General features: G+C 40.4%; 1 protein-coding gene across 1 annotated transcript in view; it reads right to left on the bottom strand.

Moving 5' to 3' along the window:
• Positions 1 to 20,279, bottom strand: part of LOC142843775 (transmembrane and coiled-coil domain-containing protein 5B-like) — a 63,549-nt gene that overhangs the window by 27,308 nt on the left and 15,962 nt on the right. The window lies entirely within an intron of this gene.

Here is a 20,279-nt window from a genome sequence, read left to right as displayed (position 1 = left end):
TTCCTTTACTCTTCTAGGATTTTTTCCTTGGCCAGTGAAATGTTTAAGTTTTTTATATTTCAAGTATGGTTGAAGATGAGGGTCAGATTTTATTCTTTCACATGTAGAAACCATTCTGATACTGTTTTCTGAAGAAACTATCCCTTGTTAATTGTGTGTGTATGTGTTCGCTTATGTGTGCATGTGCGTGTGTGCGTATTTTCTTTGGTGTTCATCAAAGATGACTGGTGTTGTAGAGCACTATTTCCAAAAAATAAAAAAATACCTGCCTCTATATTAATCAGATTAGCTATGTCTATATACAAGAAGATATTCTGATCTAACCTGAGAGCAGTTGGTATTCTGTCACGAAAAGAGGAATAGAAAGGGCCACTGGACTTACCTGAGATTCTAGCAGCTCAACCCATTCATTTGTATACAATTATACACAAAATTCATGTGGCCTTAGGGCCTCAGGAGGTGCGGAAGTATATAGGTGGGGGAATGTTGAGTAGGAGGCTTCAGCTGTAAGGCTGGGTGATGACATTCCAGGCATAGCTGCTTTGGGGTCACCTATGCTCCTCTAAGCAACCCTTCACCCATGGTCTCTGAATAAGTACAACGAGTTCTCCAGGCTGAATTTTCAATCCATACTTTGTTTTATCCTTCAACCTTTATAATGTGAATGTAAGCACTTTATATCACCACAGGGAAGAAATAGGTTTGTATGTGCATGGGTTTATTTTTGGGTCCTCTACAATGTTTCTGTGGGTCTGTACATTTGCTTTCATGCGAAGATCATACTTTTTGGTTACACTAATTTTTACAATGTACTTTAAATTAAGAAAGAAAGATGATGCAGTTTTTTTCTTGTTCAAGATGATTTTGACTATCAACTGTCATCCCTAGTTTTCTAAAATAATATTGTAGGGTTGTTTGTCCTAAGTTTCTAGAGTTATTGGAATTTGGATAAAAATTTCCTTAAATCTGTAGATAGCTTTTTGGAATAGAAGAAAGTTTAAATATTAATTCATCTAATGCATAAAAATTGTATGAAAATTTTATTTAAAAGGGAACACAAACAAAAATACTCTCAAAGTAGCTACTGTTGTGTTCTGTGGACCACAACACTGATTGTTCAAACTGCTCCACCACGCTTGGCACTGCTTATTCTGCCACAGTAGGACTGAACTGTGTCCTCTGCCAACATCTCTTCCTCGTTCTCAGTTATTGGGCCTTTCCCAGGCTGGGTATGCAGTCTAGGCAGGCTGAACTCAAAGAAGATCAGAACAACAGTGATCAAACTAGAAAAGTATGGAAGAATCTTTGAGATGCTAATGTTGGTTGGTTGTCTCTGGGGGAATATTTTTGTTTTGAATATCTGTGCTTTACCTGAATTTGCTGTTTCAATAAATAATCAAAAATCTTTAAGTTTCTTAATATAATCAAGGGAGAAAACACTCAGAGTCATGAATTCTTATACCAGCGGTGATTCTCCAAAATGACTATGAAGAAAGTGTTGCTATCTAGGGGTCTTGTCTTGTGTGGACTGACTTTCTCTTCTGCGAGAGAGAGAAAGAGAGAGAGAGAGAGAGAGAGAGAGAGAGAGAGAGAGAGAGAGAGAGAGAGATTACAATCAGAGTAAAAAGAGACAAGTCCATCTTCCCCTATATGTCTGGGGATTTTATGTTTGTGGTGGCCTAGGATGGGTCCCCTCCCCCTCATTTTTGGTTGATGAGCTTTAAAAAAGAGGGAAGTAGATCTGATAGGTCACAGATTTAGGTAAAACAGAACCTGTAACCTTGAACACATCTGACCAATTTGGACTGGTCAGTCGGAAGGGAGTGACAGCGATGGGAGAAGAAATCTTCCAGGTTTCATCTCAGGTCAGAAGGGCAGGTGAGGCAGGGCAACAGCACTAATACAAGCAAGCACATGCAAACTCACGGTGAGTAGACAAAACTGGCTAAGACAACCTTCAGCGGACCAAAAGCACATAACTAATGATGCATGCTTTTAGCCAATCACAACACACCAGCCGTGACCACCAGTTTCAAAAGGACCAACCAGAAATGTTCCTGCAGCAGCTTAATTTCCCTAACTCTATAAAAACCTCTAACCTGTTTTCAACAAAGAGCTTCTGTATTGGAATCTTCTGGAGTCTGTACCATTGACTTTGCATTTCCTGTCCCCTCCTATGGGGACTGCACACAGGCAGCAGCAACAAACCAGCAAAAACTACAGGTAAGGAAGAAGCCAAAAGTCTGTGATCCCTTTCCCTATCTGTCTGACTTCCGGGGATCTGTCTAGCTCTTAGTTCCTTGAAAATTCTCCGCCCCAGACGCAGAACCTCCTGACAGAAGATCAACTCTATCCCTAAAAGGGGGCTAAAATGGGTACATCTCAACATCTCATAGTAAATTTCCCTAGTCCCTCTTATTGTAGTGACATGCCCAATAATGTTGCAATGATAATTCACCACGCTACGACAATCATCCACAGGGGGGCGGTACACTCAGTGAATACAAGCATCTATTCTCCTGGTGGTTAATATTTTTATCATTAGAAAGTAGTTATTTGCTTTCTGTATTCGGCTGAAGGTAATGGATTTTGTTTTTCAGATTCTGAGAACAATCTACTCTCAAAGTCACCTCATTCTAAATCCTATTCAGTCTGCCTAATGTGTTTGTCCTCACATGTCCCAGAGAGGACACAGACCTCGCTGCTCATCTGGTACCGAGGAGTGGTCTGAATGTTAGTTAGTACCCCACTATTGGAGTTATTGCAGAAGATCAAGTATTTCATTGAAACCATGCCAGAAAGTAGAAAAGTTTAATTAGACAACATTGCAGACCTCTATTCATCTAGTATTCATTCAAAGACTGTCTTAGAACATTATAAATGTAATTCCCCAATCTAACAGCGGAGAGAAAAAGCAGCAAGATAAGTCATAATTATTCATCAAATCACTCAAGAAGGGGCCATAGCTGATGCAAAGGACAGATAACCTGCAGGTCTCATCTTAACAACAGGCTACTGACAATGGTAGAGAATTGGCAGTGTCCCCTGTCTTACTGGATAGCTAGTGGCAAACCCCCATGTTTTCTTCCATTCCCTCTTAACACTATTTTTGTAGTGTGGCTAATTTATATAATACACAAATGCTTATATAGTATTAGATATGATATTGATATATTACAGATAGATACAACTAACTCATCACTATTTTCTATATATTCAGTGGTCTTGTAAGCATACAAGAAAACATAGCCGGGCGGTGGTGGCGCACGCCTTTAATCCCAGCACTCGGGAGGCAGAGGCAGGCGGATCTCTGTGAGTTCGAGACCAGCCTGGTCTACAAGAGGTAGTTCCAGGACAGGCTCCAAAACCACAGAGAAACCCTGTCTCGAAAAACAAAAAACAAAAAACAAAAAAAAAGAAAACATTATACTACATAGAAAAGCTGTTTAATCAATTTAGTAAGTTCAAAAATCTTAAATGACAATCTTTATAGGGACAGTGTTATAATTCCTAACTTTCAAAGCTCTTTTCTTCAATAGATCAAATCGAAGTGGTCTTGTCCTTTAAGAGTTGAGATAAAACCCTCAGAAAATACAAGTGGTACCCAAGTGGTGGTGGCACACTCCTTTAATCACAGCACTCAGGAAGAAGAGACAGGCAGATCTCTGTGAGTTCGAGGCCAGCCTGGTCCGCAAGAGCTAGTTCCAGGACAGTTAGGACTGTTACACAGAGAAACCCTGTCTCTCAAAAATAGAGGTGCTAAGTCTGATCTTTTTTAACATTTTCAGTTTTGTGAGGGGTGTAGAATGGGAGATAAGTTCCATAAGCCAAGACTTTCCTCTCTCCTTATGTAGCCTCTGCCTTCAATGGATGAGAACGTAGGAGGTGCCGAGGTACCAGAGTGCTAGGGTTCTGAACTGCAACCCTGGCACAGATGAAGGATGCTGCAGACCTTCTGGGAACCCTGGCTCTCTCTTTGCTCCCTGATTGTCATAGCATCAGAATGACAGAAGAGGAACCTGGGTGGACAGGGGAGTCTGTAGCAGTGCCCTTTATTTGCTATTGGAGCATCTTGTCTGAACAGATTACCCAAGCACCCTGCTGAAGAGATGGGAAGTGCCAGGAGACTTAGGGTACCAGCAGGAAGATGCTCCAAGGAAAGGCATCTTTATAAAGGCTCAGGTGGCTGTGACACAGGCATCAGGAATAAGTTACTGAACATGACACGAGAGATCCACATGTTATTGACTGCACCATAGTAATTATCACAAGAGGTTGCAGTTTAAAAAGAAAAAAAAACCATAGAGATCAGGAAAGCCCCAGAGGATACCCACAGCAGGACCACTATAAGATGCCTGATAGATCACCTAAGAAGGAAAAAAAAAGGGAAGGTCAGCACCGCGAAAGGTTGAGACCTTACCTAAAATGTACCATTCCTACTAGGCCCAGAAGGAAATTGAACAGCGAATAATCTTATTACTTAACCAAAAGGAGATTGGTTAAATCCTAAGAGACAGAAACTTTAATTAGGAAGCTAATTAGCGAGTTTCTCTGGTACTTCGTGAGACTGGAGGCTTGTAGAAAATTAACTACATGTTCATATGCTTAAGTATAGAGGCTGAGTTATTTGTTCCCCTGGTGCTCTGGCTGAATAAACACACCTGCAGCTCCCAGGAAAGTGCTATGACCATAAACGGCATGGAGGTAGCTAAGGGCCTGAGTGGGTGGGTGCAGTCTATCTAACTCATCCCTGTTTTGTCCGTGGACACAGGGATCTTTCTGTTCTTTTAGATTATGCCCTGGAGATGTTCTCTTCTCTCCTCGGACTTAATGACTCTGTCTCTGAACCTCTTCCTCCCCCTCACAGTGGCTAAATGAACAAGGAAATGTAGGTTTTGTAAGTGTTGGTATGGTGGCTCAGCAAGGGTACCTACGTTCTCGTTTTTGTTCCATCTTCCTTGTTGTCACTGGTAGTGTTTTGAACATGACTAGTATATTGCTGCAATTCTAATAGTCACATGATATCCTGAAGAAGTGGTACCAATTTGTCCCGTGTTTCCTACGAGCCCTCAGGTTTTCCTGATGTCATTTGCAAAACGTTTTCTCTAATCTGTTCTTAGCCATGCATTGATAAGAGGAAGGAATTCTAAAAGACAAACTAATTTTATTCAATAAAATAATTTTATTTAATAAATGTGGTATCTGTCCCGATACTTTGTGTTTTAACAAATAAAGTTTGCCTGACAATCAGAGTAGAGAGCTAAGCCACTAGAAGCCAGGCAGTAGTGACACATACCTTTAATCCCAGGACATTGAAGACAGAGGCAGATGGATCTCTGTGAGTTCAAGGCCACCCTGGGCTACACTAGAATGATCCAGTCTCAAAGAGAAACAGAGCCAGGTGGTGTTGGTTCATACCTTTAATCCCAGTACATGGGAGTCACATGCCCTTATATGTTACTTGGTCTTTTTCCTTTTTTGTTCTGTACATTTAATATTTGATTATTATGTGCCAAGGAACTTGATTTTTCTGGCCCAACTTATTTGGTGTTCTGTATACATTTTGTACCTCGATAGGAATCTCCTTCTTTAGGTTAGGGGAATCTTCTTCTATGATTTTTTTGAAAATATTTTCTTTGCCTTTGACCTATGTTTCTTCTCCTTTCTTTATTCCTAATCTTAGATTTTGTCTTTTCATAGTGTTTTACATTTCCTGGATGTTAAGTGTCAGGAGTTTTTTAGATTTAAGATTTGCTTTGACTAACGTATCCATTTCTTCTATCATGTCTTCAATGCCTAAAATTCTCTCTTGCCTCTCTTGTGTTCTGTTGGTGAAGCTTCCCTTTGTGGTTCCTGTACATGTTCCTAAAATTTTCATTTCTAAATTTCCTTGAGTTTTCATTTTCTTCACTGATTCTGCTTTCATTTCCAGGAAGGAAGGTTGGAAGAAAGGGTCTGCATTATCGTTGATTCACTGGATATGGTAGCAGAGAGGAAGGGACGGCTGCAGCTGATGGACTGCTTCAGAGCTGGGAATGAGACTGGGGGATATGGAGGGAAAGGTGAAGACCTGCAGTTAGCCTACCTGCTTCCCTGGCCAGAGGGGCCTGTGGGTTCCCAGGAAATGCCTTCTGGATAAAGCAATGAGTGAGGGGTAGAAGTTAGGAGGGGAAGATCTGTGTGATGGACTGGAGATGGGGCCAAGGGAGAAGGGAGGCTGAAGAAGATAGTCTACTGCAGAGCTGGGAATAAGACTGGGCCATTTGATTTGGAGGAGAGGAGGGGGAGGTAAAGATCTGCAGTTAGACTACCTGCTTCCCTGGCTGGAGCGACCTGCGGGGTTCGTAGGGTAGTTTACACCCTTTATAGCTCATTCTGTCATTACAAAGTTCCAATATAATCACTGATAAGTAACTATCATTTTAATTCTGATGAGTAGGTCTGCAATGTATCTCCAGGTTCTTCTGTGATCCTTAGTGTTTAGTACACTGGGCTATATACCTCTGGGTTCTGCATTCACAGTGGATTCAATCAACTCAAAGTAATAATTACGCCCCCAGAACCTACTAGTGCTGTTTTGCTAAATGGAAGTGTTGTCAAACTGACTTTCGAACCCTCATATTTATACCCATAGATTGATGCTGCTCTCAGTCTGCTTGAAGAAGCTTTTGTTTGCTATGGTGGCGATTTATGCAGACCCACGACTAGTCAAAATGCTGAGAATAAATAACTGCAGAGTCTTCAGCTCTTAATGAGAGAGCTATGCTACCCCTTTCAAGCTGCAGGAGATATCCTAGAAAATGGGGCAGATAGAATGTGATAGTCAGAGCATGGGAGGAGTTCATGCCAAGGATGCCTTCTGCACATGACATGACTGTTGCATTCATCAACTCACAGCAACCAGTTACCTGCACAAGACCCACACAAGATAGAACCAGCATCCTACCATGGATGGGAGATGGAAGCTCATGAGGCCCCACCCTTCCCTTGGGGACTATGGGCAATTAGTGATGTCTGGAAGAGGGAGTATTATTTTCTTCATTAGTGTGGACACTGACCAGTAAGTAATACTCCAGTCAGTAATATTCAGTCCTGCTGATGTATGCATCAGGGCATCACTAAAAATAAGACACAAAAGTATGGGTGGAGGACAAGTTAGGAAGAAGTTGTTCAGTGGGAGAGGGAGGGGGATGAGACAGGATAATGGAGGGGAATTTTATTACCTCCATTATAATGGAGGTAAATTTTATTATATACGTGTCTGAAATTTTCAAAGAATAAAAAAATTATTTTTCTCTCCCAGCAACACACATCTATACTAAATATGTATAGGTTTTCCTTGTCATTATTCTCTGAACAATAAACTATTTTGCACAGCATTCATGTAGAAATAGTATTATCGATAATCTAGAGATGATTTATATAGACAATGGGTATACATAGGATCTGTGCAAATACAATATTATTACATGAAAGAGACATGATTGTCCTCACATTTTTCAGGAGGCTGAGCCACAATTATACATATACTAACTTATGATGAAGTGCAAGTGATGCTAAAACATATTTTTACTCTTAGAAATGTAAAGTTGGTATTTTACTAAAAGATTGTAAATTGTAAAGCCTCTCCAAGAATAAAATAGCAGAATGTTTAATGCCACCACTACAAATATGCACAGAAGTTTCCTACAATACACACACATGCGTGTGTTTGTACACAATGACTAATAAAACACAAACCATTCTGTAAATCACTTTTATGATTTAAAACACAGAAACAGACATTCCCTTATGTGATTATTTCTCTATAATATAAACTTTTTCCTTGATAACTCTTCACTGTCCTTAATCATCACAATGGAAGTATTACTAGATACTCCCTTTGTTGTTTGCAGATGAAAAAATATGAGCCATGAAATTTTTATAACTCTGTTAAATGAAGACAGAAATTAATTAAAAGCCAATGTTGGACTAGAGTCCAGATCACCTGGAGGCTCCTATTTTCCCATATAACAAGTAGATCTGACTTGTCTCCTCAAATGTTTTGATCTTTTATAAAACTTGAAACAGCATAGATTTAAGACACTAAAAATTCCTCACATTAGGCTCGAGTGTGAGCACATTAATACTAAACTCAGAGTCCCCAATAATACATCAGTGCCACATTAGGGAGAGGAACCAAAGCACTTGCCCTTGGTGTCATTTCAAGAGTGACCCAAGATTTGAATTCTCTACTTAGCTATCCCTGTATCTTAGTTATTCATGTCTGCTATATTTGTTAAATCTTTGCCTACATGAGTGCTTTCATATGAATCTGTCTGCCCCTCTGTGTGTGAGTGTCCCTAACAAAGGGATTTCCTCTCTCCAATATGGAACAGCAAAATATATATATATATCAATGGGGAAGGAATGGCGGGTAATTTACAGAAGTTTTTGACAGAGTTTTAGAAGGGATGATGTTACTGTCTCTGACTGACCCCAACAGATAGCAAACAGGACTGTAAACATCATTGTTTGTCAAACAGTGTTCTTGTGTTGTTTCCAACATTCATAGGTATTCATTTTATAAGATTGTTTTCAAACTATATTTTCCTCTTTCATCAAATGATTACCATAACACACATAAAAATAGAAGTGTTACTCATGTACCAGGGCCATAGAAGGGTACATATTTTAGGATTATAATTATGCATTAGCCTAGATTATAAAAATGGATTACATGGAAAATCTAAGGCAAGCAAAATTGGATGTTAAATTGTTTTCTTAAAGGTGGGTTGGGCAATCAGGCTGAGTATGCAGCAGGATAGCAGACTTAAGGGACCCCAAGGTATATTATTAACTCTGGCTGTCAGGCCTAGCAAAAATTTCAGTCTCTTGGAATGGGAAAGACTTTTTTTTCATAGTGTATTGCCATAGGAGCCATAGGTGAGACCTCTCGCCGACTTAACAGTATAATTTGGATAGATCCCTCAAAGTTCTCATTGATAGGAATCTGAAAGAAAATTCTTCTTCATACATCTGTCTTTGAGGGAGCATTTTTGTACCAATATATTAATCCTCTCCTAATCTCTCTAGGCTTACTGTAAATTCTGTTCACACACAGCCTCTTTCTGACAGATACTATGCAATTATCTTCCCTTTTCTAGCTCAGAACCATTCTGTTTCCTCAACACACAAGAAAGAAGCTCCGCCGTTGGTACGAAGACTCTTCCTGGGCCCAGTGTCATGAATGAGAAAGAAACTAAGCATTGTAGCATTCTGGAATTTGTCCTAAAACTCAGATTTCATTATCAAAAACTGCCAGCCACCTGGTGTAATGTAGTGCAGTGTTCTTTTTGACAGAATATTTTCATATTACTATCATTGTTTCAATGCAGCTTTCTCAATGTAGCTAGCCACTTGGGTGGAAGCATAATCCCTCTAACAAATGAATACTAGCCATTGGTAAATGGTCAGGCATAAAGGGACCAGTGATGCATCAGACTGATATGGTAAAAAGTCATCTTACTAGGAAAACGCAATAGGAGTGGTAAGCCGGATAGAAGAGGGCCCAGTGTCAGTACCAGAAACTAAGGAGTGCTTAACGCCCAAATTAAGAGAGACTGCACTTAAGAGAGACTTTCTAGAGGATGAAAATGAGGATAAGAGGAGTTGTCTTTAGAAGCCACAATGTTTGAAGGTGTGTGCATGTGTGTGTGTGTGTGTGTGACAGAGAGAGAGAGAGAGAGACAGAGACAGAGACAGAGAGACAGAGAGAGGCAGAGAGAGGCAGAGGGAGAGAGGTACTAGAATAAAAAGAATAGCACATGCCTATGAAAGTTGATCATAACTGGTTTCTATCACTTCATTAAACCAAGCTGCAGGCAAGCTACTTTTGGTTTCACACACGTACTCTGGGCTGCCTCTGGACCCACCCACTTAAACACCAAAATAAAACATACAGTGTTTGTTATTTAGCAGATGTGCAGCTAAACACCACTTCAATTCTAATATCTGCTAGTTTTCATTTAAGCTCAGCCTAGTACCAACTGTTTGGGTGAAAGCTTCACTCCAGCCCCTGCCATCTATTTATCTGGGATGCTCAGGTTGGAGCTCCAGCCCAAACCTCTGCCCCTGAGAAAGTCGGCATCGCTGGCTCCACCCCCAAAAGTATGAAAAGCTCCCAGTTCATGGTTTCCCCTCATGGTTTCCTCAACTTTCCCTGAGGCCACCCAGGAATGCTGTGCTCAGAAGAAACCTGGATTTATTGATTCAGTTTGATTGACCTATTACATTAGTGGTGGCAGATTTCCATTACCCAGAATTTAGACTTAACATTTGGTGCTGAACCTGAGTATAGTTGAATTTTCCCACTACCATGTGGCCATGGAAAATCACTCTTCATTTGCAGTCAGACAGACTTGCTCCATGAGTTATCCAATTTTAAGCCACGGCCTCTAAAGGGTTCCAGGATCCCTTTCGCCTTCCAGTGGGCCTGCCAAGACTCTGTGGTACCATGTGGGCTGCTCTGTTCTGGGGTAGAGACAGTCTCTACCTTTTGGGGCCCTTGTTTGGGAGATGTCCTGCACAGGGGGACCCCAAACCTCCTGCTGTTTTGACCCCAGGTTATTTTGGAGGATGCTCTGTCTTAGTCTTCGGTCTCCGGCTAATAGCTTGTGAATGGATACTTTCGGGTTCAAGTTTGCTCCCCAAACACCCTATAAAATTTATCCAAGCTGGGGCTGAGCTACCCTGGCCAGGTTTATGAGCCTTGCATCCCTGCTCCCTCTCCTCCTACTGTCCCTAGCCTTTCTCTCTGCTCCCAGCTTTTGCCTGCAAGCGATCTCCTTGCTTCTCTGCCTGTCTGTATTTCATGCTTCCATCTAAATTCTTCCAGTTTTCCCAATTTTCTTTCTTAAATGTCCACTCTAACTTTGCCTGTGCATCCCAGCCACACTGGGATTCATGCCCAGCACATGGCTCCTAGCCCCCATTCCCCAACAACCTGGGAGACCTACACAGCTTAAGCTGCAAAGGGCCTCCACATGACTCCTCCCCCCTCGGCTACTCTTTGTGATTTCCTGCAGTGCCTTCTCCATGCTCTGGGCAGTGGCTGCCCAAATTTGGTAAGAGCTACTTTAATGCCCCAAAATGCCTTGCATTCTTATGGATTCCCTGGAAAAGTTTTTGTTGAAGTTTTGTTTCTGTTAAAAGTCTTTCTATTCCTTATGTATGGATAAAAATGTACAAATAATGTGCCCACGGTATGCTTGTTTATGCCTGTATGTGTATGTGTGGTTGTTTTAAAATCTTAAAACTTATATTTCCAGATTACAACTGCTCTTAAAACATCACATGGTCTGCCAGTACCTTATAACACATGGACAGGCACCATTTCAGCTATGGTCAGAGACAGAGGTCATATGATTCTTGCCTGTAACTGATTGGGTTACTATATTTGCAAATTTAGATATACTTAACAGATAATGGTACACTGATTCTCAAGTGCCTTTACACATCTGAGAATATGGCATTTAACAAAAGAGCTCCTTGCAAAAGAGAGACATGCCAGTTCCTGCAGCCTCCTATCGCTTCTTCAAGAAGATGCATGGCTTCACAACTTCCTCCTGGAGGCTTGCCTTTGGATATGGCAAAGCCATCCACACAGTGAAAAACTGCCTTTTATCTCATCAGCTTCCTGGACCCTGCCTGGAAGGGATGGCACTACTCCAGAGGATCGATTGTTTCATCCTGCCAAGACAGGTAGACTGAACACTACGGCCGCAGGAAAATCTGTCAGGCCTCCTGGAATTAGCAGCTAAAGGCAAGTACTGCTTCTAAGACTGATGTTTGCCAAAGACCATGGAGAGACTTGGGATTGCCTGGGTAGCTGGAAAAGCTGTCTCACTTCTGCTCAGTTACTTATCCCTCTTAGATCTGTCTGAAGGCATTTGATGACTTAACATACTGGTAGCTCATTACCACATTAGTTAAGTCTCCTGCTGAAAGTACAGACAGGTGTACCACTTTCACAGGCATTGTGGAATTAATAGGTTTCAGATGTGTCTTCAGAGGTTCAGAGGTTTTAATTTCCTTTCATTGTCTTCTAAAATGTTCATGCCTTTTATCCTAAAGCCATATGTAAATCTGTTTTAGCTGTCTTATAGATATCTGCAAATTCGTGGGAGAAGTTCTGCTGTATTAAAAAAAATTGTTCTGATAAAAACTAACAGTCTCCAGAGCCTATTTTGACCCCACCAATTTTTGAACGTGTTTTGCAGGTTTGGTCCTTTTGCCTGTGCCAAGACCAACCTACAGAGAGCTATCCAGAAAAAAAACCAGAACCGGCACCAACTCCTGGGGCTTCACCATTGGTACCACCCCTTCAGGCTCAACAACCTGCCTTCTCAGCTCTCTCAATGAACAGATGCCTGAGGTATCCAGGATGGCAGTTAACCGGATGCCCCTCCAGCCACACCTCTCACTGAGTGTGAGCCCACCAGCTCCCAACTCTCCCCTCCCCCACATTGTCCCCTGTCCACAGGAAGCAGCCAACCATGAAGCGACATCCATGTATCTAAAGAGTCTGGGATGTTTGGGTGGGGTTTCAGCCCAAGTCTCTGCCCCTGAAAAAAAGTCCCCCATAGATGGCTCCACCCTCAAGGGGGCATTTCTCTGCCCTCAAGGAAACCCACCCATGGATGACTCAATCCCTGAAGATATTAAAAGTCCCCAACCTCATGGTTTCTCCTCATGGTCTCCTCAACTTCTCCTGGGGCCACCCAGGAATGCTGTGCTCAGAATAAACCTGGGTTTATTGATTTGGTTTGATTAGCCTATTATATCAATGGTGATGGATTCCTATTAACCAGAATTTAAACTTAACACCAACATTTAAATGCCACCAACTTGAGAGCTCTTTTGTTCCTTACTAAAGTACTGTGACTGTTTTTTTATAAATTTACTATTAATTTTTAACATGATTATTTATTTACTTACATTATTATTAATTTTTTATATACCAATCCCAGTTTTTCCCCCTCTCCTCTCCTCCTGCTCTCCCCTCCTTCCCCTCCCCTTCCCCTACCTCTCATCTGCTCCTCAGAGAGGTAAAGGCCTCCCCTGGGAAGTCAGCTATGACTGTTTCATCCATCCCCTCATTGAGGCAGGATTATAGAGCAGGCCACAGAAGCAAGAAAAGACAGAACTTAGTTTCAAGAACAAATATCCAAATCAGATATAAATCAAACAGACAAGAGATTACTAGTCATTAATCTTGTGTGTGTGTGTGTGTGTGTGTGTGTGTGTGTGTGTGTGTATGAGAGAGAGAGAGAATCACAGAGAGAACACCATAAAGTAAACAACCCCCAAACTCAGTGATTGAACATTTGTTCTTTAGTGGTTTATCTGTCAAGTTGGACATGACTCTTCTTAGCTTGTCTGAAATATGTAGACTTGGCTTTAATTTAATTTTAGAGCTTCATAGACTAAAGGAAAAGCTACTAAAGCTAAAGGAGAAGTCCTGTAGCCATAATGTATGGTTCCTCTGATGGGATACAAGTGCTAGAGAGAAAATGGAATCAGGACTTGTAACTGTCATTTTTTTCTCACATGTAGTCAGTAGAAGGGGATAGATACTTGGTGAGCAAGAACAGGAAACAAGAATTAAGAACAAACAATCCATTTTGATACAGTCAATAAGAGAATAAGTCTATTGAGAAAAATCATTTGTTAAAAGTCTATGTAAGTTACACATGGCTATGCATAATTGCAATCCCAGCACTGCTCAGGAATAGGCAGGGGAATGAGTTCAAGGCCAGTCCTGGTTACATGGCAAGCTACGGAACTGTCTGAAAGACCTTGATAATAATGATGATGACGAATATAACACATGTTGCATAAAACACGTCTATTTTGAGTGAGACCTCTTATGGGGGAAATCCTCATCACATGAATTCCCTGATTTAAAAGAAAACTGCATTGTCTGGACACTAGACTGTAAGAGTTCTCCGCCTGGGAGAATAACAGGCACCCCAATTTAGCCCCCCCCAAGCACCTATAACCCTTAGAATATTCATCTTCAGTAGTCGGGCTGGCTGCCCTGCCTACATTCGGCATGCTTTTCATGTTAATTGGGGATTGATGTAATTCCTTTCTGGCTGGTTGCACAAATAAAATTTTAACAGCTGGGCCACAATTAAATTTAATTGGATACTTGAACAGCAGAACTTGTTCAACTTACCTATTAAGTGCTCAGTGATTTTAGTGTTAGCCCACATTACTCTGTCACCCATCCTCCCTAAAATTACAGTTTATATTTTCAAATGTCATCAGTAACTCTTTGCTCTGATCAGAAAGCCAATGGTTCCAGCTGTGACATTGATCCCAATTCTTGAGAATCTCTTTACCTGGAAACCCCAGCATCCCCGAGGGTCTGCATCTTCTCTCCTGTGACTTTACCTGTGAACTGTCCTTTGCTTTCTCCATAATATGCCCTTTATTGCCACCTATACACATAATTTTACTAGCCTCTTGGGAGTTTCATAGTCATTCATAATTCTACCCTTTATTATGATACTGTGTGTTTTATTGTTTAACTTTTATTTTGACATAATTTTAGATGTTCTGAAGAATTTTGAGAGTAAAATGAATTCCATAATAAGCTCAATACTAATATATTTTCACTTTTCATTCTTTCCAACATGCACCACACACATATGTGTATAGTATCTGTATCATACTTATATGTATATAAACACATATGTGCATTGTGTCTCTCATTATACACACATATACACTCCTTTATTTCTGTACCATAAGACAATTTTAGACATGTTTTTTATTCCTAAATGCTTCAGTATACATTATCTGCAGATAAGAACTTTATCTTGCTTAGTAATAATAGTAATTATTAAAATTGAAAATTATGCCAACAATACATTTTTCTAATGTATAGATCTTATTCGGTGTTCTCCAGTTATCCCGATGGTGTCCTCATGGCTAACACTCCAGATCACATGCTTCTTTCAGTTGTCATGTATGTTTAAATTCACTTTGCATAGCAACCTGAAATTACTTGTGCTTATTCTCCCTACATGGAATCATCTTCTCCCTTTACTGAAGACTTGTTGACTTTGTTTAAAGTTCATGTTTGATCACTGTCAAAATTAGAGTTAGATGTAAAACACAAAGCTACAAATACTTTAAACAAGTATTTATCTTTAGTAGCCAGATTCCCATAGTCAGGCAGCTAGATTAATCCAATATCATTGCTGTTTGTTATACTGTAAGACTCAAGGACAAGGGAAATAGAAAATATCTCCAATTGAGCAAAGCAAGTGTGCACTGTGTACTCAATATAGAGATGTAAGCTGGTTGTCATGTTTACCAGGCAGATCTCTTCCACCAAGACTACTCATCTCTCATTTGCAGGCTCATGATCACTCTGGCTTCAGATAAGAAGCTGTAAAATCATACAGCCCAGGCCCTACTTGTAGACAGTCACACACCATTTCTAGTGTGCTTTGCTGTTCTTGAAACCCAGTCTCTGCTTGGTGTCCAAGTTCCAGAGGCTGCCTTCAGTTCTTATCATCTTCTATCCCTTGTATTTATCTCTATTAACTTCCTGGTCTTTTAGCTCCAGGACTATACTTTGATCTTAATATATTTCTCCTTGAGAATGAGACTACTAGCCATGAGTTTGACTAACCACTGGGGTTCTACAAGATATGGACTGTTTTCATAATACTGAATATCCCCTTGGTTCCCTAAACACCATCCCTTCCTTATATTCCCTATAACTTTGTTGTCCACACATTATAGAGGAAATACAGACACACACACACACACACACACACACACACACACACACACACACATACACACACCACACACAAAGTACATGAGCTTTATTTTCTGCCTATTCCAGGTCACTATGTTTTTGTTGTCTGAAACCGCAATTCCTAGATCCTGGCTGCATCTGGACTGGGTTATCATCATCTGTCTTCTGGCTCTCCCATGTAGCAGGATTGCTTTCATATCTGGACCCTTTCCAAGTCGTCGTAACCTGCCACTTCTGGCCATAAGTAGCCAAACTACCTCTCATTACTGCAAAGTGTTAGTTAATTAAACAACCATATGGGCTGGCTGCAGGTTGTTCAATCAGTGTCAACTTGTCAGAGATGGCTAGAGGATACCGAAGGGCTTTCAGCTTGGAGTCCTTTTGTTTTTAAACCAAGGACTAGAAGAAAGCTAAAGAAGGAATGTCAAATATCAAAGTATCTGTAGCTCAGAGAAATCATAAAGATAGTCTTCCAATACTATATATTCTAAGCTAAGACTACAATGAAATTGGAAAATAAACATGTCCTGAAGTCAATACATATTGGCCAGGTGGTGGTGGCGCACACCTGTAATCCCAGCACTCGGGAGGCAGAGGCAGGCGGATCTCTGTGAGTTCGAGGCCAGCCTGGTCTACAAAGGGAGTTCCAGGACAGGCTCCAAAGCTACAGAGAAACCCTGTCTTGAAAGACCAAAAAAAAAAAAAAAGACCTTTCTTTAGCTTCAGAACTTAACTTACCAAACAATGGAAAAGAGGGGAAAATCTCATTTATTTGACTGTCCAGCAATACCAAGCTGTAAACAGTTCTTTTGTATGCTGTGCTGACTGCCTTTGAGTTGACTTTTTCCATCTAGAAGATCTTTCTTTTTTCCTGTTGCCTCCTTTCATCTTCTTCCTCCATGATTCAGATGATTGCCTCTTCAGAGCCTTACTGTGCTCTTTGCTTCTCTTCTGTTGCCCGGTGGGTTCCTGTTTGTTGTACCAAACACATCACATATAGGAAGTAGAAGACTTACTTTCAATTCCCAAAGGCATCTAAGAGGTCTCTGAGACAGGGATGCTGGGCCTTGTTTGCTCTTTTACCTGCCTTCTCTATAATTCTTTGCCAGATCATGACACACTAAATGTTGGCTAAGTGTCTGAAAATGCTGAAACAAACAAGATTCTTTACTAATTTCCTCGTCTTTCATGGGCTTGCTTCTGAATTTTTGGAGGCTTACCATTTTACCTTTGTCTGGCCACAGTTGATGCTGTTGCCTGCTCATTGTTGAAACCATAACACTTTCTTGGGAGGTGATTCTTACCTTGACTTACTCTCCTTGATAACTTAGTATTTCCAATTTTGTCCTTGCCTTGGGGGCCTACATTCACCTTCAACCCCTCATTTTATTTCATTGCTGCGTCCCCAAACCTGTAATGAGGGCCAGCCTTGGTCATGTCTCCATCTACAAGCCCAGCTTCTACCCTGAGAACCAGCGTACGTAAAAGTCATTTTCTTTACCACTGTTCTGCTGTCCCCTCTTGTCCCTCCTTGTCTTCCACTGGCCCTGGGTGAGGACTGGGGTAGCAAGCTCTGGGCTTTAGTTGACATCAGGTGTAAGACAAGCTGTCAACATGACAGAGTGTCTATTAAAGCAATGCTTTTGTTTAATTCATTAGCAGAAAGGCAACAGATACCATGAACAAAATGCCTTATTACATTCTGACTAGACAAACCAATCAAGATGTCACCTCCAAGCACAATAGAAATTGAATTTCTTCAAAGGAGGCAAACTAGCATTCAGGATTCCCAGCCCTGTCCTGGAAAACAGGTGATTTGTGGGTATATAGATTCAATAACAGAAAGGCCATCATGGAAAAAAATTGAAATACTGTGTTAAATAGTACGGTATCACATACTTGTAATCTCAACTCATAGGAAGTAGAGGTAGGAGAAATGCAAATTTGAGATTGGCCTGAGCTATAGCACAGCTGTGTCCTAGTTTTCTCTCTGTTGCTGTGATAAACTCTGTATCCAAAAGCAACGTGGAGAGGAAAGGGTTTATTTGGTTTACATGTCAACATCATGGCCCCATGATTGAGGGAAGGCAGGGTAGGGTCTCAAGGCAAGAACCTAAAGGCAGGAATTGAAGCAGAAGCCTTGAGAAGCCCTGCTTCTAGACTTGGCTTGCTTTCTTATACTACCGAGGACCATCTGCCCTGGGGGTGGCACCAGTCACAGTGGTCTGGGCTGTCCCACATCAGTCATCAACCGTTAACCAAGAAAAGGCCCTACAGACATGCACACAGGATAATCTGGTGGAGGAAACACCTCAACAGAATTCCTTCTGCCTACATGTGTATAAGTTTGTGTCTGGTTGACAAAAATTAACCAGAAAAATTAATACACCTCAAAAAGCCAAGCACAATGAAAAAGAATAGCAAAACTTTCCAAGTGAAGCCTTTCTTGATGAATATTGGAAGAAATTTCCTCTAAGAACTATTTAAATGCAAACCGGGGTGTTTTCACAGGTTTCAGGCAGTTCAGTAGTATATAAATGTGCAATACACTATACATTTTATTATCTAGAAATATATTTAATTTCTACATTTTAATATAATTTCTGTATTTGTATAATAAGTATTTTGTCTTCATAAATATAGTTTAATAATACAAGGAAAGGGATGGTTAGGTGTCTCACAGGGTCAGAGTGCTGAGTGCTCTTCCTGAGAACACAGCTTTGGTTGCCAGCACAGGCATTATGGAGCTCACAATTACCTATAACTCCAGCTAGAGAATTGACACTTCTGGTTTCTTGTGCATGCACTTGCTTTCACATGCACACACACACACACACACACACACACACACACACACAATTAAAAATAACAACACAAATCAATAAAATAAAGAATATTCTGAAAACCCCGAGTATCGGACATTTTTTATGGTACTTGTGTGTTGTGCGAGAAGTTGAAATAATTACATTCTAAGTTGTCTTTAGCTTCTACAATTTCCAGCTTTATAAACTACTAAAACATTCCTTTCAGCCCATTCTCTACAGCTGTGCACATAGTTACACTTCAACATGCCATCTTGCAAACCTGGTGAATGAATATGGGATCTTTGTATCCAGTTCAACTTCGCCATCCTTATAAGAAGGATGTATCCACCATACAGACTCCTCAGTAAGTATCTGTACATAAATGAGCTGAAGAATGAGGGGATGGATAGATGGATGGATCAAACAAACATGGACTCTTACTATTCTGGGAATTATTCTCTGAGTTTTGAGGAATCCTCCAACTTTTTCCTGATTAATAAAATGGAAATTATTCATTCTCCTATCTGAAATATTAGAAGAAGTGGTTATACATGCCTTTAAAGGCATTGGAAACGTAAATATATTAGGAAATGCATATTTTGAGAATCTTTTTTGTTTGACCTTAAATTTTAATGTTTTAAATTTCTGCATTAAAACTTTGTGTTTTAAATTCCTGTATTAAAACTTTGACACTTTTCGTATTAGCGAGTTTTATAGCAGTCATTTAAGGTTTACATGCATTTTTATTCATGAGATTAATTTTTTTACTATGTCATATTCTTTGTAAGAAATCTTTACAGAGCCATAAAATCTTTTGTGGCATGGGTTAGAATACATTAACTAAATAATATGGCCTTAGTTATACTACCTAAATGCAATGTGTTAAATAAAAATTATGTACTTCACCATTAATTATCAACAGCAAAAGCAGGAACAGCATGCAAAATGCTTATCGGGGCTCAAACAAGCAACTTTTCTTTTTTGGGGTGGGTAGGCATTGACCCCTTCAGTTCACAGTTACTCTGCTGTCTTCCCCAGATACTAATTCCACCCCTTTTGCCTTATTCACACCTTCAGTTATATAAATCCAGAAAGCTCCTAAGCAAAGCTAGGTCCATCCAACACCCATCCTCCCTAAATCCAAGTTTAAGAATGAATGCCAAGTTGTCTTCTGGAAACTGTGGTTGTAACCTATCAATTTGATGTCACACCCCCAAATCCTTTCAAATAACCAGCAGAAGGTGTCTTGTGCATTTGCTATTCCTAATTATAACATGTATTTTTTGGTCTATGTTGACTGCAGTCTCTTGGAGAGTGTTTATTCACTGAGTCACTGGTAATGCTGGAGACAGTTTAAGGAAAGTAGAAAAATTTTCTTAGGGTAGTGGGATACACGATGACACCCACAAACACAGAGCTAGACAATGACAGTACTGGATAAGAATCTATCTCTGTTGCTTAGACAATCTTTCAAAGACAATTATTTGGTTGTTTTTGCTCCCTGGATATTTTCAATGGTTATTGACCTTTTTATGTTTAAGTCCATATGGAGTGGGTCTATGAAGATGTCCTGATTGAGTCGTTTCTTTGCATACTGGAGTGTTGTTTCCCACTATCGAATACACAATCAATGTCAGCAACACAGAACACCTATT

This window comes from Microtus pennsylvanicus, chromosome 2 (genome assembly GCF_037038515.1).
Source record: "Microtus pennsylvanicus isolate mMicPen1 chromosome 2, mMicPen1.hap1, whole genome shotgun sequence".
NCBI lineage: Eukaryota > Metazoa > Chordata > Mammalia > Rodentia > Cricetidae > Microtus > Microtus pennsylvanicus.
The sequence above is the reverse complement of the archived record's forward strand: the minus strand, read 5'-3'. Positions and strand labels throughout refer to the sequence as shown.